At 36.2% G+C, this 22,326-nt stretch overlaps 1 protein-coding gene across 2 annotated transcripts in view; it reads right to left on the bottom strand.

The window, feature by feature from the left end:
* The window catches only part of SUPT3H (SPT3 homolog, SAGA and STAGA complex component), a 230,802-nt gene that overhangs the window by 118,209 nt on the left and 90,267 nt on the right, over positions 1-22,326 (bottom strand). The gene's annotated exons all lie outside the window — the stretch shown is intronic.

Below are 22,326 nucleotides of genomic sequence, written 5' to 3'. Positions count from 1 at the left end.
CTTTGTCTGAAATCTGAATGCCTGATATCTGCACATGGATTTACACATGCATGCGTACACATACAGTGAAGTGTAATGACTAGGTAGATTTTCTAATATTGACATTCTATTATTTGATGATTTATCCATTCTACTTACCATGACTAGCAACCTGAACAGTAAAATAATTTAATATTTTAAAAAGCACTGTGCTGTGTCTTTTGAGTCTTGCAAAATTTTAATATTTATTCTGGTTTTCCCCTCCATAGAGCTTAGTTGACTGCTCTTTACCAATTTTGCAAAACTGTTGCATTTTGAAAATAAAAATTAATATATCTTGAATAATATATTCATTTTAACAGTGGCTGTTAACTCTAACCAGAAGAGTTTTAAATTCTTCCATCTTTCAAAGTCTTTTATATTTCTCTTCATAATAGCTGACTTTTGCCAATTGACCTATAGACACATTTAGTTATTTGCAACAAATATCTTGCTACTGTAGATTTGCTGAATAGTCCTAGATCCTTTTCTTGGGGTATATTATATATATCCAAACAGATCTTGTTAGGCCTCAGGAATAAAGTATACAAGTAATCCAAAATTAGATCTGACATGGGTCTGTGCTTGAAGAACATTTGGAGCTGCAGCTGATTCAGAAAGCAGTGATGTGGGCAGTGTTTGGTGCTTCTTGTTATGTTCATAAAATACCACTGGTCTGTGAACTGCATTGGCTTCCAGGTTCAATTCAAGGTGCTGCTTATCCTTTATAAAGCTTTACATAGCAAATGACTAGGCTGTTTGTGGGGCTATCTGTCTGCCATTTTTCTTGCCTGTCCCACCAGCTCTAACAAATAGGGCATGTTTTGAGTTCCCTCTGTTATCTTGTTGTACCCAGGAATCATGTCTTCCTTTGGTCACCACCTGCATTCCTCCAAAGTCAGATGATCCCAACAATACTTTGCATAAGGCATTGAAGACCTAGTTGATTCCACAGGAATCAGAGTGTTAGATAAGCTTTGTTGGTTAAAGTTATTTTTATTATTAATTGGGTTAAAAATTAAGAGAGTGAGAATTCCTGGCCGAGATGATATCTCAAGGTTGCTCCGCGATGAGAAGAATGCAACTGCAAACCAGTCTACAATCGTATTCAAAATTGATTGGACAGTGGGCGACTAGCAATGGGTCTAAGTGGGAAAAGGTTTTACTCTGAGTTTTTGTGTGCTAGTTCTGACTTTGCTCTAGTGTATTTTGCTTAATCTTTAGTAAACTATATCTATACCTAAACTATATCTTTTTCACCAAAAGGAGTCAAGGATGATTCTTGCAGTAGGGCTGACAGCTGCTGTTTTAATTTTCAGCATTCACCCTGAATCACTACTGCGAGATGGGGGTCACATAAATCCAATCATTAAATCTAAAAAGAATCAAATTTTCTCTTTTAGACAATTCACTGTGTCAACTGCTATATAAACAACTTAAATTTAAAACAATTAGTCCCCTTTAATAATTTAAACAGTACAATTAATAGACAAACTGTAGTAGATGCAGGTATTTCTTATTGACTCATCAATACCAAACTTACAATAACACGGTTAAAATACAAATAAAATATATAGTATGTTGCAAGAGCATAAATTCCCATTTTAACCATATTATCATAAGTTTGATACTGATGAGTCAATACAAATGCCTACATCTATCACTATTCATCTTTTAATTGTACTGTTTAAACTTGTTAAATATTAAATGTATAATTTTTTACCTAGGTTGTCCTCTGTTCTCCAACATTGTGATTTAATGTGCACAAACAGCATTAGCCAGCCTTAAATTTATAAATTCTGGCTCATTTGGGTACCATTACCAATAATTCTAAGTTCAGGGTAATGGTAAAGGTTCCCCTCACACATATGTGCTAGTCGTTCCCGACTCTCGGGGTGGTGGTCATCTCTGTTTCTAAGCCGAAGAGCCAGCACTTTCTGAAGACGCCTCTGTGACCATGTGACTGGCAGGACTAAACACCGAAGGTGCATGGAACACTGTTACCTTTCCACCAAACTGGTCCCTGTTTTTCTACTTGCATTTTTACATGCTTTCGAACTGCTAGGTTGGCAGAAGTTGAGACAAGTAATGGGAGCTCACTCCTTTACGCGGTGCTAGGGATTCGAACCGCCAAATTTTCTGATCAACAAGCTCAGTGTCTTAGCCACTGAGACATCACGTCCTCTCTAAGTTCAAAGTGTTCTCTAAAAACCCTTTATGACAAACATTATAAAGATAACAGTACATTAAAGTTGTAGTTCAATCTATTTTAAATACTTTAGTCTTCATAAAAATCACAAAACATTTTTACAGTAAAGAATTCAAAAGATATATTCTTTAAGGGGAATCAGGCAAGATTTTTGGAAGGAGAAAATAAGAATTTTCAAATGGTTGATGATTTAAAGTAATTTGAATTTTAATCTATCTGCTATGAAAACAAAGGCTGACAGTTTGGAGAATGTCTACTGTTTACAATCATTAATTATGTTTTGTTACTGAGTTACTTACTAAAAATGCAGGAACTATATCCAACATTCTCTGGAGCACTGTGGGAAAAATTAAATTACTAAGATATAAAAGAAGATTCTATTAAAGCAATAATGCTACCCTTAAGAAATTAAACTGAAACAAAAACTTCATCATTCTTTTTTTGTAGTATGTAGAGAATGTTTGCCAATCCATCTCATACTGTAAATGGTAGAGTTTTGAACCCTGGCTGGATCCAGCTAAAACTGTAAAACAAAAAACTCATTAGGCATAAAATTCTGGTTATTTTCTTTCTGTTATCTTTTATTTCATTGTCATTCTCATAATGTCAAGATAACCCTGAACTTGAATATCTGAAGGAAATCTTGGACACATTGACTTGTTTTGTTTTTGAAACAAACTGAAAAATATATCAGGAAAGTAGGTGTACAAAGTTATTTCATATAGAAAATTATTTCTCTCTTTACTCAGATACTCTAACACTACTACAGAAAAGGCTTTTTTTTCTACTGCCAAAATCTGTGCATATGCATTAAGTAGGGTCACTGTGTGCATGCTCAGACTTTATTTCAATCAAGATGTTGGGATAGGTAGAAATAAAGAGAAGAAACCAACAGCTAAGTGGATAGACATGTGATAGTTCACCTATTTTTAAAAATAATTTTCAAAAGCAATGAACAGAGATGCAACCAGACTGACACCTTTTTTCAATATTCTAAGGTGAAATTTAATTGGAATATCTGAAATTTAATCTGGATATCTGAACTCATCCAAGGTTTGTAGGCTTTCCCTAATTGTGTTTCTGTCAAACCGAAATCTTATGGGCTTTTCTCAATTGCCACACAGAATTATGAGTAATCAGGATGACATTATGAGAACAATTTGATAGGAACCCTAAAGGTTCCAGTAATAGAAGAGATTTCGCTAAGACTGCATGCTTAGACAATATCAATAGAAACAGTACAGAATAGTACAGAATATGCCAGGCATGTAGCTTTGTGTATTTAGATGTCATCTTCATGATATTTTATTATTTGTATATTTTCTATTATGCAATGTATTTTTGTAATCTGTGACTGTCTCTGATACTGCATGCAATGTTTTTAATACATTCTGTTCTGCATTTTGCAGATTCAAAACCTATGAAAGATAATTCTGCTTCTGGTCATCAGAAATATGGATGTATTTTACTGTGTGAGTCAAGTTACTCTAGTTCAGAAGGCCCTTTGGAACCAATTTACAATACCAACATAATTTAAGATAATATAAAAGCACAAGAGTCACAAGACTTCATTGCAATTCCAGCAAGGCAGCAAATCTAAATAAAGAAGTAATTAACAAATACATAAGATTGTGATTAGCTGTAGGCAAGTCTTTCAAGTGACTGCCTTTTCTACATCTAAAAAATACTTTTACACTGGTCACAAAATAAGAAAAGGCAGGGCCAAGATTTATTTCATTTATTTATTTTATTTATTTAGTTTGTCAAACATGTACAAGATAACAGGTATAAGTAAGCTCTGGCAACTTCCTGTTAAGAGCAGAATTTCAAATTAACCTGCATTGTACTCCTGAGCTGAGGATAAATCTCAGGGTGAATACTGTATATCTCCCTTGCTACTTGAAAGAATGGTAGAAATTACCAAACTGAAACTTCCATCAAATACCTTATATGCCATTCACAGCACCTATTAGATAATCATTCTGCTTGTGAACCCAGATTTTACATGACAGATCCTGAACTTCTGCCCTTCCATCACTACAAACCTACTGGTATTAATGCTACTCATATTAACACCAGAAATACATTTGAAATATCCTCTCATTAAAAAGGAAGAGAGCAAAGCATGGAGGGGAAGAGGAGAAAGGGAAATTTGGGGATATTTGTTGTTTTGCATATTCAACTTATTTTCACAGCATCTGGAACAATTACGCCTGAAGAAACCCACATCCTAAGCCACAAACTGAACCACCTGGACTTGCCTTTCATACAGGAAGACTTCCAATTTAATAACTTCCTTTAATATCTCCATCATTTGTTTAGTTGTCTTTAACTAACAAAATTGCAATGTCCTTCCAGAATTAGATTGTCATGAGCTGACAAATGCAAAAACTACACGGAACTTTTGCAAGATGGGTTCTAGCTTATTAAAAGAAGTACTGGAGCTATTTAAATCAGTGAGCATTTTTGTTTTTTAAGATGAGATTTGTGAGTGGAAAATCTGATTTGGGATGGAATAGGGAGAAAATAATGGATAATGTTATTTAGGAATATCATATCTCTTACAATAGGTACTACCACTTCTGTTGTTGTTATGTCACTGAGTAAATGGGATGATACATGTATCTTTCCAAAGTTGCAGTATCAGTCTTTTAGCTACAATAAGAGCATGGAGAATCTATTACTGGATACAAAATAATACAGAGTATTTTTTTATTAGTATTATTAAACTAATCCAAGAATGCAATTGCCATAATTCAGTCAGAAACATAGAAAGCATCAACACTTCCTAGGCCTGGCTAGGCTGTTCTTTTATAGACAGAACTTGAGCTCACAAGTTTCAGATACCATTTCCCAAATTGGATCCTTTTAAAAAAAAAGTCTCAATTAAACAAGCACATGAAAGGCTTGGAAATCACAATTCTAAAATTCTAGCATCCTATTATTTTAATTTAGAAATAAGCAGATGATCAGTTTTAGTAATGTCTAGACTATTTATATGCTTAATGTCATCAACTGTATGCAAAAAATCAGTTAGATGTGTAGGAGATGAAAGTCATAGTATTACAGTAATTGGTATTTTCAACTTCTGTTAAAAAATATCCACAAAATAAACACACTTAGACAATGTTTGATAAATGCCATAATATATATGAAATGTAGTTCTACAAAACTTGATTTAATAATAGAAGAGCAATTCAAGTCATAAATAACCAAAACTGTTTTACTTTGTGTGAGTTTACACCTACTAATAGATTAAATATTCTTTTATGCAAAATAATTTCATCCAAATAAAAAACAAAACCTGCATGTTAGCATCAACACTAATTTAGAACTTTTTGCCAAATATTCTTATTTTCTATATGGGCCTATATAGGCCTGAAGATTACAACATTCCAATTCAGACAAATCCTTACCTTACTAATCAACAGGTCTTAATTATCAAACTTCTTACTATTGCTGATCAGCCAGCAAACTGCTACAACTGATTAATGTAAATGCTGTGACATGAAAAGGGCCATGTCACAACTACTGCAAGAAACGATGGGTAAAAGCTCATCAGAGGGAGATTCAACCTGTAACTAAGAAGGACATTTCTGACAATGGGAATGATTAATTCAGTGGAACAGTTTGTTCCTGGAGTTGTAGGTGCTCCATCTTTGGAAGTTTTGAAGAAAAGATTCAACAACCATTTGTCTGGAATAGTATAAGAACTCTTGTCTTGGGCAGAGGGTTGGACTACAAGACCTGCAAGGTCCCTTACAACCTTATGAGTCTATGATTCCAAACTGCTAATACCTATGAGAAACTCTTCCATTAAGGACTCACTCCTTAAGGGTGACATGATAGCAATATTCCAGTATTTGGGGGACTGCCACAAAAAAGAGGGGGTCAAATTATTATCCAAAGCACCAGAGGGAGGGACAAGAAATAATAGTTGGAAACTAATCAAAGAGAGAAGCAACCTGGAATTAAGGAGAGACTTCCTAACAGTGAGGACAATTAACTAGTGGAACAATTTGCCTCCAGAAATCATGGGTGCTCCACCATTGGAGGTTTTTAAGAAGAGACTAGATAGTTACTTGTCTTAGATGGCATAGATTCTCCTGCTTGAGCAGGACTAGAAGACCTCAGTTTCAACAATCTGATTAGCTTTACTGCAAACATATCTTAGTGAGTTTCATATATCCTCTTTATGACAATAAAGATTATACTATACTATAATATAAACACAGAATATATCCAGGCTAGCAGTGTTAAAGCATGGACAGAGGAATGTACTTGATGGAAGTGTGGGGATCAGTGGTGGGATTCATTTTTTTTTTACTACCAGTTCTGTGGGCGTGGCTTGGTGGGTGTGGCAGGGGAAGGATACTACAAAATCTCCATTCCCACCCCACTCCTGGGGAAGGTTCCTGCAAAATCCCCATTCCCTCCTCATCCCACTAACCTGCTTTCCAGCTCTGTTCTCCTGTGCAGGGCAACAAAAGTAGATCCAGCTGATCAGCTGGGACTCAGGAGGCAGCAAATAAATGGGGGCGGAGCCAGCCAGAGGTGGTATTTGCCGGTTCTCCAAACTACTCACAATTTCTGCTACCGGTTCTCCAGAACTGGTCAGAACCAGCTGAATACCACCTCTGGTGGGGATGCAGATTCATTCCACTTCCCATTACTCTCTTCAATCCCTCCTTCCACCCTGATTCCTCTGATGCCACTATTGACTGCAATATCTTCTTAGCTAAGTAGATATTTTGCCCTGAATGTAGAGAGGGAGAGAATAACATATTGCATATTGTTTAGTGAATGGATGGGAAATAATTGAAAAAAAACAATGAATTTTAATTTTTGGCTACAACAGAAGAAAATAATTTAATTTTGTGAAAAATAATCAATAAAAAAGATGAAAAATATGAAGAGTAATTTGTCCTGTATTTTAAATACAAGCTGGCATTTTGCAAACAATTCTCTCAATTCTATATAGATTTGCAATTCTAATTAAACAATTGTATGCACATATCATTTAATTTTACTTGTATCTATGTTGGTTTTATTATCAGTGAAGTTGCTTTTTACAGAATTTGTCTCCTTTCTCTGACTCTGCCATTCCTGCTATTAGGTTCAGTGATATAAGATTAGAGACGTCAGATTTCAGTTGGGAAAAAATAATGACAATGGCTATCCATCTTAAAAGAAAATGGAGAGAGGGCTAAAGCCCAGAGATGTTCAACCCAGAAGATGCCAAGCCATACTTAATAATTTATGTGAAAATAAGAGGCAAAGGGGAAAAATCTTCTATTAAGGGAAGGAAATAAAACTGTGTGTTTCAGTGAAAAACAAATCAAAAACTGAGATACCCTTAAATTCTTCTACTTGCTTCTTGTCCTGGCTTTATACATAAAACTCAATTTCCTGACAATGAAATCCATTTCTTCTCAATAATCTCAACTATTGATTAAATACATTATAAGAAATGTATTCTACGGTTATACATATTAGCTGAGATATTTTTGTTATAATGAATGGCTGATTGATTATGTTTTATCAAGTGAGAATGGACACAGAATCAAGTGACTCCACAGATAAATTTCCTGCAGGAGGATCTGTGTTCAACCTGGGCCTTCAGATCTTCCAAGCATGCATTCATTGTTGCCGTAACTGAATCCACCCACTTTGCTGCTAGTCATTCCCTTTGTCTTTCCTTTAATCTTCCTCCTCCAGTGTAGGGAATTATAGACCTGATTTATAATGAGATCTATTTATCATTTTTGCTTCCTCCTGCAATTTTTGATTATGTCTAATAAGCAGATTTTTCTATCCTCCACATAAGATCACTTATTGATTTTGACCCAATATCTACAGTACCTCTTCATTCTCACTATAAGGAAAATGGAAGAAAAAAGTATTACTTTGAACTCCTGAACAAAAAACTTGATATATTAGTAAATCTAACAAACAAATCTTAAAGCCATCTAAATCTGCCCAAAATGAAAGAGAAGTATTTGTGTTTTATTCTTTTCCAATAAAACCATCAGAAACTTTGAATTCTTAAAACTGTGACTAGTTACTGAAAAAGTTTTCATAATACTTCTATATGTACAGCAGTACCTAGGAAATTAGTTATTTTAAGTCATATTGAAACATTATGTGTAAAATAGGAGTACCCCCTTGGAAATTTTTGCTCCTTAACCCCCATTCCCAAAATGTGACAGATATGAATTTAAACACTTTTCTTGAAGGTATAATATGGAAATAAACCTTGAAATATGTGTTCTATTTTTTTTACCCACATCACAGCAGCTTATTTTCTGGACCTATTTTTAACCTTAAGCTTACATATAAAATAAATTGCTCTGGAGCTTACATTGTTCATCCAATTCTAAAAGATTCCCAGAATTATATAGCTAGTTGCTTCCTTGACTTCTGGAATGTAACATTCTGGATAAATGGATTATATTTTCTCTAGTGCTTTCTGTTTTCTGTGTTTGATTGGATTTGACATTTGCCAATATATGATAGGCAGATACCCCCTTGAAGTTCTAAAAAGCAAAAGATGCTCAAACCACATGAGAAAATACCATTTAATTTTAGAAAATATAGGTATATCAGTACTATTTATTCTTTGGATAACAAGCAAAACTGTCCAATCTCACATTTTTCGACTTCTTTTACATAAGGATTTCTCAAACTTGTTATGACCATTTTTATCATTATTGATTTTGACTGCCTTCAGCCACAGGAACTTTAGGTCTGCAGTTTTGTGTTTAAATTCAGGCCAGCTGTTCCAGAGTTGTTTCCAAGGCTGCCGCGTATAGTCCAGTGTAATAGTAGAATTACCACAGATTACTATATTATCAGGGATAATTTTAAGAAAAATATTTATATATTGCAATAAAGGGATTTGGATAGAAAAAGAGTAGTTTGACAATACCTGCATCAAAGAAAACACTAACAGAATGTAGAACTGCACAATTATGTGCAGCATAGTTTAAACAAACAGCAATCTGTTTGAAGGCACTTACAAAGAATGAATAATCAAATCTCTGATCCCTAAAGTTTAAAAAATTATAGACTTTCAAAATCTTATTTACTTAATCTTTCTGTAACTTAATCTTGTATACTACTAGAACAAAAAACATAAGACAAAAAACAGCATCTTTTCCTACATACTTTCTACTATATATACTATAAACTATTATGCATCATATTTTGCATAATATGGCCTCTAAATTTCAAGGTAGTAATAATTTTATATAATCATAATAATACAAGTTTTATTTCATTAATATTTTTAGCAAAGTGGACAACCTAATAAATGTCCCAGAATATGTATAAAATTCCTAAACATTTAATTCCCTAACTTTAGCATCTTTATTCAATGTACACCTGCATTTTCTTGAAAATTATGTAAATATACTTCTTTTTTCAATTATGTGCTTTAATATTTAAAAGGATCCATGTTTGAACATATGCCAAATCACCAATTCCTCTGAAGGCTCACTTTAAATTTGAAAATCTGGAGAAACCTAATTCAGATGAATTGGAAATCTGACCAAATATTCTAACATGGAGTGCTTTAAATATGAATCCATAATTAATCCATTCTTTAGTTTCTGAAATATTCCTAATCTTGCCTTTGTAGTTATAACTAATACTGAATATTATTGATTCATATCCACATTTAATGAAAACTATGGAACTCTTGAGTTTGTTTGAAAGAAAACAGCAACAGAATACATTGATGTTTTACAATGCTTTTGCCTATAGTAATTATTTTAAGTTGCTGGATTTTTCTTATAGCTATAGCCAGGACTTATAAAATGAATGCAAATGTGAATAGTGACAAAGGTCTGCCTTGCCTTGCACGTCTAAAACAATTTAGCATAAAAGCTATTTCTGAAATTACTGAGACTTTTATAATAGGGACTGAACAGATTTCATTGTACATTCTCATTTCATACCATAAAACTGAATACTGATACCTTAATCTCAGAATCTATTATTTCTTTTAGAATGCAATTTGAGTATTTCTTTAGAAAAACTTTTAATTCATTTCATTCTAAAACTTACATTTTAAAAGTAACATTCCAGGGATTTAATTCAAGAACAAATAGCCTTAATAGAAAGAGGGAGAGAGAGATCTTTAAATATATACCAATGCACAATCAACTTCAAGCATTTGGTTAAGTCTTAGAAGGGAAAGAGTTCTTTTTTTTTCCACTTGAGGATTCTTAAAACGGAAGTCTGGTGTTGCTCTTTCTCAGGAAAAAAGTAGGGTGAGAGTCCCTTTCAAACCCTCAAGCAGTAGACCACACAAGGGCATTTCAACTGGTCAAAGCTGAAACATTCCAAAAGGAAGTCCTATGGACCAAAGAAAACAGCACCTTTTCCAGGAGAAACTATTTGTGGGACAAGTCTAAGTTTTTTACAGCTCAGACCCTTTTAGGAGTGAACCATCGAGACTGGTTATCCAAATACAATATTTCTTTCTCACAAATATTGTCCTATTCTGTAGTGATAATGGATCTGTTGATCACTCAGTATCAACTGCTATACAATGAAATAAGGACACCGACAATATAACCCCTTTAATAATCTAGCAATTGTGGTTAACTGACCACCAACTCACCACCCAAGCATCTCAGCCAAGTTAAACAAGCCAAACATGTCTACCTTTTCAATATATGACGAAAAAATACATAAATCATGGGATTATAAGCAAACAACTTTTGCTTTCACAGAGTTAACTTGGACTAAATAACCAGATCTTCCTAAAACCACCGAACAAAAAGTTTTAGGATAAGAGATTGAATGAGGGATGCAAAGAATTAACCACTTCCTGAAAGGAATATATTATAATGGGCACATTGTAATAGGGGACACAAATAAAGAACCAATAATTTTATCAAACAATACACAATCATGTGACACAGAAACTGAAAAAGTCTTATCTATGAGCTATAGTCAGATATTTTCTTTATACAGAGATGTTATCTTTCTTTTCTTTATATGTATATATAGATATACACGCAAGAATTTTTTTCATCATTTCTTCATCTACTACCTCAGCATATCCACTGGGACATTAACAAGGAATTAGTAACATATTTTTTCATATTTTCAAGCACATTAGTTAAAAGGATGATGAATTCAGAAATGACACAAAAGTGGAATATTTCCATTAAAGCTTTGCAGAGAGGGACTATCTGAGCACAGACACAAATGATGTAACTCTGTCACTTAGACAACAAAATCAAATATCATTAGTCTACACCCCTTCCTCCAACCCCAGTGACCCATGGCTGCACTAGAAGAATTCTGCTAGGAATGTAAAGTTTCTTAATGCATTTGTTGAGGTGGGCTTAACATTCTGGGGGAGGATGAAGCGAAGCCATTTTGCAGGAGGAGCCAAACAATTCACATATATTAAGGCAAGCCTTCATCAAGGGTTGCCAAAAGTTGAGTACATTCAACATGTTTAGATTGATTTTGAGAATTATAACACCTTTGGATGAAAAACAAAAATATAAGAATGGTCCTGGCCTGAAGATAATTAAAATTGTATAGTATAAATAAAGATAAATATGTGGACATTAAATTACTCTATTTTGGCTTAACCGTATTTCGCCTTACCTCTCTGTCTCCACGTCCTCCACCATTCAAATTTGGAAAGTGGAAGGAGTGAGAGAGAAAGAGAATACTACTACATCATATTCACAGAAGTTGTATTGCTCATCAGGAGGCAGTATGTGACTAGTTTTATTCTATTTAGGACTCATCAGATTTAGGGGGTTCAAATCCTCTACAGGGAACTTAATTCATGGACCTTTCATTGTAGATGATTACATAAAGTGTATTAGTTTTGGAATCTATCCAGGTTCTAGTCAGTGGTGGGTTTCTAATTTTTTTACTACTAGTTTGCTCGTGCGCGTGCGTGACACTTCTGCGCAGAAGCATCTGGGCAGGTGGGCAGAGCCTCCCAATGCCACCGCTACCAGTTTGCCCGATCCGGGCTAAACCGGGAGTAACCCACCTCTGGTTCTAGTGCTCAGTGATACTGCTGGACGAGAAATATAAAATCTATCAAATAGTATATACACTCTACCTTTTCTTAAGATCTTAGAGCAAAAACATACAGAGGTTGCATTATGCCATACTCCCATATATTGTACAGGGTTTTATGTGACTTCCTTATAGAATATCATAGTAATAGTAGAATAATCTCTTGTATTCATCTGTAAAAGACTGCTGCATAAAATGTTCAGTACAGCTCAGTAAAGCTGTTCACAAAGGGCTTCGATATCTAGTTTGCATAATTTTCTAACATAAAATCTGAACTAATAATTATACAAATATGAATCAATAAAGCATTCTAATAACAATTTATAAATAAGAGAATAAGAAAATTTAAGCACAGCTCTACAGCTGAATAGGAGACCATGCCGTATCATTTTCTCCCTATGGCACAAAGTCCTCTTTGTGCCATAGGGAGACTATGGGCTAAAAGAAAGAACCAGATCATCCAGTAAATTCCATTGGCACTAGATTTGCTGAATTCACTTCCATCCTAGTCCAGTCCCTGAGTGAAGAACCAGATCTCCACAGCCTTCTAAAAGTTAAAATGGTGAAAGCTTCCAAGGGATTAAAATCTAATTTCTCAGTTTCAAAAATATTGCTGGACATGCATCAATTCACAATATAATTAATAGCTAAATACTTGTACAATTTTTGTTTTGCACTCAGAATATATTATTATACATTATGGTTTTGCCAATAGAAGACTATTGTTACAAGTGATTATTATCCTTATGGTATTATCAAATATTCAGGCTATCAAAGGCAGAAGATGCTAAAAGGGGCATTTGAAAGAACAAAAACCAATAATCTAATTTTGTAAATGAATTTGAAGCAGGCATTCACTTTTTTTTGTCTCAACATGATAAAATTAAATATTTTATTATTTTATATACAAAGAAATAATCACTATCTAAATCAGATTGCAATTTTGAAGAGGTATATATAGCTCCCTGCTTCATTCGAAAATGTTAAAGAATTCTGTTTTAATGATAAAGGAAAAGAAAATTAGCATTCTGCAAAGTACCACCTTTTAAAACCTTATTCCTATGCAGAAGTATGTTTGATCCCCCAATGATATTGTACAGAATATCTGGGCTACTTTGTCTTCTAATGAGATTTCTGACTGGCCATGCTTACTGTGAAAGCCATTTTGGGAGCATATCTTCCATATGCTTTCAAAATTTCAGAAATTACCTAGCCCAAAAAGGTTGCCAAAACTTGATTGTCCCTTTTTATTATCATTTATATACTTTAACCTGGTATATACTGTGTTTCCCCAAAAATAAGACATGCCCTGCTAGTAAGTCCAATCGGGCTTTTCAGAGCATGCGCCATAATAAGCCCTCCCCCCAAAATAAGTCCGCCCCCAATATTTAAGCGCATGCGCAACCGGTCCCCGCCATTACCACTGTACCACCTACCGGTACAGCTTGCAGGGCAAAAAGAGGGCTTACCGCAAAAACAGCGGCAGGCGAAGCAAAGTGCTTCCACCTCCTGCCCTTCCCTCCCACGCAATGGACCTGGAAAGGTAAGAGGCGCGCCTCACTTTTCCCCCACCTTCTACCCCTCGCTAAAGGGATGGCGGGGAAGGGAACCAGGCAGGCTGCCTTTACCATTGGGGCGAGGTGGGCGGTGTTGGGCCATGAGGTGCATCTCTTACCTTTCCAGGTCCGTTGCGTTCCTTGGCCTTTTGCCCATTGAAGCCCCTTGTAAGAAAAACCTCGTGAGTTGAACTCATGAGTTTTTTTTACAAGGGGATTCACTGGATGAAAGGACGAGGAACGCAACGGACTGGAAAGATAAGAGGTGCGCCTAGCTTCTCCCCCCTCCCCCATCTGCCACCCCTCGCTAAAGGGACGGCGGGAAAGGGAACCAGGCAGGCTGCCATTACCATTGGGGCGAGATGGGCGGTGTTGGGCCGCAAGGCGTGTCTCTTACCTTTCCAGGTCCATCGCGTCCCTTGCCATTGTGTCAAGAAATTTGATTGAACTTGCGAAAAGTATTTTTTTTTACCAGCGGCTTCCCTGAACACAATGGCAAGGAACGCGACGGAGATGGAAAGGTACAAGGCGTGCCTCGCTTCTCATCTGCCCCAGAAAATAATAAGCCCTCCCCTATAATAAGCCCAAGGCCATATTTCGTGGGGCAAAAGAAAATAAGACCCTGTCTTATTTTCGGGAAAACATGGTAGCAAATTTCAACTTTGCACAGGATATTATTTATTTTTTATTTAGTGGCAAAAATGAAGATTGTGGCTTCATGAAGTCTGCTCTATTTTTTTATTTTATTTCAGGTTTTAAAAATATAAATAAGGTTAGTTTTATTTTCGGGCACTGAAGCAAAGGACCCTTCCACTACAATGTACCAAAATAAAAACAATTTCTTGCTTTTAAAACAAAAAAACAGCATAGAATATTTTAACTCAATAAAAATTAAGGCGTACATATTTTTCAGCTACAGTATTTATTAAAATGCCCGATTAGAGTTTAATGGTCCAGCATGAGAAAGCAACAGCTTGCACAGCTTTTAAAATAAATCTTTCCTAATGCAGAAGCCAGCAATTTTTATACCAGGTATGGAAGAGAAAAAACTTAAGTAGAAAACTGTAAGATTTTCATACATTAGTATTTCTGTGATTGATGTTGTACCTAATGATAATGCTTTTCATTAGCAAAATTAGGATAAAATCCAACAAGTGTGAAAATAATGAAATTTTGCATTCTTAAAGAGTTTCACTCGGTATGCTGCTATAGTAGTAAATATGGTTACCATTCTGTCTTTATATGGACTCCTACCATTTTAAAAATACTGTCCCACAGCTGTTTAAAATTTATTTTTTTAGACCATAGCACCACTGTTTGGTTGTTTCCAATTTCTAAAACCACAAATAGTAAAAGTGTACTCAGTCTACTGCAAACATAAATAGCAAATGCACGCTTCAGCACTTTTAAAAGGATATGGAAATTGGCAACAAAAATGCAATTCATGTTGAAAATTTAGGATTGCCTAGCCATATTTCTTGAGAAATACAATTAAGTTAAAATTAGGAAGATCTCTACTAGCTGGGTGGCATTTTTGCATTTTATGTTTTTTTGGTGTTTTTTTTAAAGGTGAAGGACATTCATTATGCAATTTCTGGCTCTTGATAGAATACAGGAATGGTACCTTTGCTAAAACCACATTCTCTCAACTTATGTTTAACATTACACAAACATCTTTCACCTTAGATATCCCCTAACATTAATATATTCAATCAGAATCATCCTACATTCCTCAATGACAAAGCACATGCCTTGTGTTGAGAATGACGCTGGAATTGATCCTCATCAGTTAGGGCTGGCAAGGGCTCTAATTTAAAAGTCTAGGGAGCCATTGCCATGCAGAATGGAGAAGAATGGGATGGCTGGATTAATCCTCAAAGATCATTCAACCCCATTTAGGAAAAATCACTCCACCCCATTTTAGCAGTATCTGACTTATTGCAAGTTGGATAAGGGCTTAAAACTGCTTTTTGAAAACTAGATTAAATAAAACTGTTTATTTAATCATGGGGAAATGACTTTTGCAGAATTAAACTAAATGACATTGTACTGATTCAGTTTTTAACACAAACTACATGCATAAACACTTTGCTTATTATGAAGAATAATACCCCCACTGCATTATAAAGGGCCCATGATGAACATGAGCAGGATGACCATAAAGACACTACCCAAATGCATTTGCATTGCTCCGTAAGTCTCTTACAATGTTTTGAGTAATGTCCCAACATCTATCTAAACAGATCCTCTCCCAGCTTAGGATGCATGCAAAATTGTGTCTAAATACAGCCTGTGTAGTAAATGAACACCTGGTATTGTGTACTGATTCAGGAGTTGGACTAGGAGTGGAAAGAATCAGGTTAATGTCTATCTTCAGCCATGAAAGTTTGTTAGCTGATTTCAGGCCAATCATTCTGTCTGTGTGTGTGTGTGTGTGTGTGTGTGTGTGTGTGTGTAGCTTACTTCACAAGAGAGTTGTATACAAAAATTTGAAAAGGGATCATTATTACTGTGATTTTTCTCCAATGGAAAATCATACATAACTTATTTGTCCTGTAAAATAACTATATCACAACAATGCCACCCTAAGAAAAATTATTTCTTTTATTTCCAATTCTACTGTCACTCCAAAGGATAGTATTCCTCCATTTGTCCCTAAACTGACCACTCAGAGGAATTACTAAAGCAAAGCCAGGGAGTGGTAAATAAGAATACCCTAGTGAGGTCAAGACTTAAATCCAAATATTCTCCAGGCTTTACTATTTCCCTCATGGAACGTGTCCTCCCTAATCATCCCAGTCTTAATGTAATGAATCAGAAAGTGGGCAACTGATATTCCTGTATTACACTGAACAGCCAAAGTTGTATCACATCTACCATAGAAAGCAAAATTGAGTGGGGATGAGCATATTCTCTCGTATTACCAGCCTCAACCAGCCTTAGTGCTAATGAAGTAAGATATATAGGTCATAGTCTCTGAGCACTAAAACATTTGCAAATGGCTTATCACATAGTCTGGAAAGATGCCTTCTCATTTGTAATGAAAATGGAAATTTTGTGACTCTACAAAACCCATATCTACTCCTGCCAGTGTTCCACTCATTTAAGGCCATTGATATCATTGGATCATCTCCATTATGTTAACTATTATACCATCATTAAGCTCTACATCTGAATTAATGAAAGGTGTGCCAAAGTTCTTTAACAGTAAAACAACATGAACGTTTATTTAATTTGCACATTATCCTTGTGGCTAGAAAATTCTGGGAAAGCCATCAAAAGTGGCCAAAAGCTCAGAATGCTCCAGGATCATTCCACTGTGCAGCTACAAGTAAAACACAGAGCAGGAAGACACCGTAGAAGCTCCATGTAGCAAATTTGTGTTAGTATCATACAACTTCCTTTTTTTTTAAAAGACATCTGTAAAAACTGTAACTGTTCAAATTAAATAATATTTCCTGAAAAATATTAGCTTTATGTTATTCGTCATAAAGTAGGCTACCTAAAATTAAGATTCATATTCCAATTAAAATAGTTAAAGTCACCATGTTTTATGCTGACGTACTTATTTATTTAAATTAACAAGAAATGTGGCTCAACAACCTTGAACATCTTAGTTTGTGAGCTCATTCCCTAAACATATATTTAGATGGGCTGGCTTCAACATAATGCTTTGTTACAGCAAACTAAAGCCAAAAGCTCATTAAAAGATAAATATTGGTTTAAATTTTAAATATGTTTGCAAAGGATATTTTTAAGTAGGAAAAATCATGTAGTAAATATGTGAGCTTTTAATATGTGGTTTCTACTTTGTAGCAAGCTGACTACAGCATACTGTATTATGAGTTCAGGATAGACTATGCAATGTTATAGATCCTTAGGTAAAATGAAGTAGTCAAGACAACAGCTCCAAAACGGTGTTCACCACATTCATTAAACCTGGACTAAACATCTGATAGTTATACTTCAGCTAATTAGTGCCTACTGAGGTCATCATGTCTTCCTGACACTGAAATATTGAGATGTGAATTCACTTAAGATTAAATTCTTATAGGCTTTAAAATCTGTTTTCTCATCAATTGTCACCCGTGACCTGAATGTTTTCATAAGTTAATATAACCAGTTTTATGTTTTGTTGACTTTACTTTATCCCACAAATTCTTCATATATATTTTATTATGCATATCAAGTTAAATTATTTTATTTTTATTTATATCACTTTATTAGTTTTATCAATAACTTAGTGAAATAATATATTCTTTCCTCCTCCTATTTTCCCCACAATAATAACCCTGTGGGATGAGTTGGGCTGAGAGTGAGTGACTGGTCCAAAATCACTCCAGTGGTTCACTTTTTGCTGGTTTCTAGCCTTACTACTACACAGAACTAGTTCTCATCATATCTTTACATTACAATATATCTGTCTTTTATACTTTTCTATCTTTATTATGTTTTATTGGGAGCAGTAAAATGGAAAATCATATTGACACAGATGCAATTAAATTTTAAACTGCCCCCCCAAATACTGATTCATAAAACTCTTCACTAAATATATTCCTTAAGCCAGATGTTAGTATCCCAATTGATTATGCATTAAATCTAAAATCTATTTAAATACAATGAATTAATTTTAGAATAAAATATAATTATTGTATCCTTCCTCTTCTGTCTCCCAGTATTGATGATATTCCTAATATAAACCCTAATTAGTGTCAAGCTGTTTTGTGAATCATTTATTCTACAGAAACTAAAAAAAATTTTTTTCATCAGTGAAATGTAAAGGATGTAGAAAAACTTCTGCAGAAGATGACCTGGCTGAACCCGAGAGAGGGGTCAAACGCTTCATCAGTCATGAGTCTCTACTTGTCCACAAGAAATCTAAGTCCAGCCCACCTTGAATGCCTTCTTAATTCCCACTCATTTCCTTTGAGCTCTAGTAGCTCAGATTCTTGTAGAGAACTGAAGTGTACTATAAATCTTTATACTCATTTGAACTGCCTGAATCTCCTGATTTGCCCAGCACTTGACAAAATCCTGTTCAATGGACAGGTAAAGAATGAACATTATGGTTGAATTTACCACCTTGTTTCACAATAATCCAGAATTAAGCTTTCAGGAAAAAAAATGTCAATACAATCAAAAACTCCCCTAAATCAGAATATATTCCCCACAAACACACACACGCGCACACACACACACAGTCCATTTAATATATTTTTCTTAAAAAATAATTAAAATGTGTGTATTAGAAGTGCACCCTAGTTCATACATTACAAAAAACATGCATGAAAAATTTTGTGAGAAGCTTTTTAGGTAATCACTTTGAGACTAAAACTGGAAGGAACTTAAGGCTGGAAAAAATGAGAATTCAGAAACTTGACATCGTATCATAGTGATCCTAGACCCCATTTTCAAAACATCCCTATGAAGGGAAAAGGAAATTTTGAGTAAGCATAATAAAGGAACTAACAGAGACAACCTCAAGTCATGCCCACTTCGGTTTTTTTCCCTTGAATCAGAACAATGTTACACAAAACTGTGTACCAATAAAGAGAATATTTATGTACACTGTATAAGATATTTTGTAGGATTATCAGAGGAAAAATGCTTATTTTTGCATTTTCACTTTTATATTTAAATGGCCCTAAAAGTATACATAATTAATTGTAATTATGCATACATAATTACAATAACTGCAGTAGAAATCATGTATTTGTGCAGCACTCCCTCAGAAATAACTTCATCTGATGATGCTTACATTCAAATCAGCTGGGCCTAAATATAACATATGGTTTGATTGTTTCTCTTCTACCTTAAGCCTGCATTTAATTGTGTGTTTTCTTTTGAATTATTACTGTCAGTTATGTCACTGTCCAGATAGAAAAAAGTTCACCAAGAAACATATATATTATGAACATAACTTATAAAAATTAATTAGATGTAAAATTAAAATTTAAAATTTAAACATTTACATTTTTAATATTTATTTTTATTGCAAAGTTTTTCTTTAAATATCTATCACGATTAACAGATCTGTGGCATTATCCATACAACTGGAATCAATATTCAATACATTACATACATTCTATTTCCAGACATTCTGACCCTATGTACATTTCCATTTCTTATTTCTGCTGTCTATCCATTCATCCCATTTCTCCCATACCGCGTAGTATTCCGAATAATCCTCCCTTTAACTCTAACGTGAGTTTGTCCATTTCCGCACAATCATATATTTTTTGAATTACTAATCCCTCTGGCGGAATACTATCTTTCTTCCAATATTGCACAAAAGCAATCCTTGCCGCCGTTATTATGTGTAACAACAGGTACTTTGAGCTTCTACTGTATTTCGCTCTAATTATCCCCAGGAGAAACATACCCAGTTTAAATTCTATTTGACATTTAGTTAACATCTGCAGCCAATTCTATATAATGACTATGGTTTATCTGAAGGGTCCTTTTCTGTGCACTGCGGGAGAGTTCAAGCAATGGGTTAAATTAGTCTGGTTGCCCTAGGACTGAGGAATCTTTTTCCTTGGCAACGCCTTCTGGTGCTTATCTATGCCAGATTTTTGACGATTTCTGGAACCAGTGAGGGATGAAGATAAGATGATGCAGTAGAAGGAAATCCGAGGTGACATGATGGACCTGAATCCCTGGACACGAAGACCCAGGACAGTTTGGACTCTCCCACAGTGCATAGAAAAGGACCCTTCAGGTAAGCCAACGGTCATTTTTCTGTGCACTGCCTGGAGAGTCCAAGCAATGGGACATACCCAAGTTACATGTCACTGGGGCGGGAAGATTGTCTGTCCTGGGATTCGGTCGTGGAAACAACCTCCTGGAGAACCCGCCTGCCGAATGATGCTTTGGTCGATGCATACATGTCCAGTTTATAGTTTCTGACAAAGGGCAATGGAGATGACCACATAGCCGCTCTCCAGATATCGTCTATAGTGGCCTGGGTTGCCCAGGCAGCGGTGGTGGCGGCGCTCCTTGTGGAGTGAGCGGTGATGTTTCGAGGTACAGCTCTGGATTGACGTTCATATGGAGCTGCAATACACGCCGACAGTAGAATATGTTACCTTCTTACCCTTCTTACCCTTGCTAGAATGACACAAATAGGGCCTCTGATATGCGGAAGTCTGCTGTCTGTCTGATGTATCTCTGCGGGGCTTGTCAGACATCTAGCGTGTGCCAGATGCGCTCCCTTGGGTGCTTGGGGTGCAGACAAAAGTTTGGTAAAATTATCTCCTGTGCCCTATGGAACCAGGTGTTAATCTTTGGGATGAAGGCAGGATCTAGGCTCAATACAACTATCAGGATGGATGATACAAAGGTCCTCTCGGACCAATAAGAGCCGCCAGTTCTGAAATGCGCCTGGCAAATGTTATTGCAATAAGAAATACAGTCTTTAAGGTGAGGTGTCAAAGTGAAGTAGTGTGTAGCGACTTGAAGGGAGCTGAAGTGAGGGCCTGTAAGACCACCGACAACTGCCAGGTTGGATACCGGTGAACCACCGGAGGGCATAGGTTGGAGGCGCCCTTGAGGAAGCACCGAACCCTAGGAATCTTGCTGAGGGGCTGGGCTGGAGTCCCAGACCAGATGGTAAATAACGCAGTTACCTGGCGTCGAAGGGAGTTGGGGGCAAGCCCCATCGAGACCCTCCTGTAGAAAGTCCAATACATGGGAAATGAGTGCTGTGACCAGATCAAGGTGAGATTTGTCGCACCACTTGGCGAAGGTAGGCCACATGGAGTTGTAAATCCTGGTCGTTGAAGGCCGCCTGGATGCCTGGATGGTACGTATCACCTCTTCTGACAGGTCTTCCCTCCCCAGGGGGTCCCCCTCAAGTGCCTGATGGCCAGCTGGAGCCACTGGGGGTCCGACTATGGCCCCCTGGCTGAGGGAGACCTGACCCTGAGGGATTCGCCATGGGCTGGACACTGACAAGCTGACAAGATCGGCATACCAGGATCTCCGAGGCCAGTGACGTACGACCAGTAGTACCTCCGTCCTCTCTGCAATAATTTTGCGGATCACTTGGTAACATAGGAAGTGGTGGAAAGGCATATAGCAGTTCCTGGGGCCACCTGCAGCGGAGAGCATCCATCCCCTCCGCCCCCGGTGAGTGGAAGCGGGAGAAGAACCATTGGAGTTGCGTGTTCTCGCGGGTGGCAAACAGGTCGACCGTTGTAGTGCCGAATCTGCGAGACAACTGGCGAAACAGGACCGTGTGTAATTGCCACTCTGAATTGTCTATGGTGGTCCTGTTCAACCAGTCCACCTGGGTGTTGTCCACCCCTGAGATGTGATCAGAGCGGAGATATTCGATATGACGCTCCATCCACCAGTCCAGGCTCTTTGTCTCCACCATGAACTTCCTGGACCTCGTGCCCCCTTGGCGATTTATGTGGGCCTTGGTGGCCACATTGTCCTGCTGCCTATTACCTCCCAAAGACCCATTAGATCACACAGGGT

This window comes from Thamnophis sirtalis, unplaced genomic scaffold, assembly GCF_051295495.1.
Source record: "Thamnophis sirtalis isolate CommonGarterSnake01/CBP01778 unplaced genomic scaffold, rThaSir2_p1.2 scaffold_5, whole genome shotgun sequence".
In the NCBI taxonomy this organism is placed as follows: domain Eukaryota; kingdom Metazoa; phylum Chordata; class Lepidosauria; order Squamata; family Natricidae; genus Thamnophis; species Thamnophis sirtalis.
Note: the sequence above shows the minus strand (reverse complement) of the source record. Positions and strands in the feature narration are given on the sequence as shown.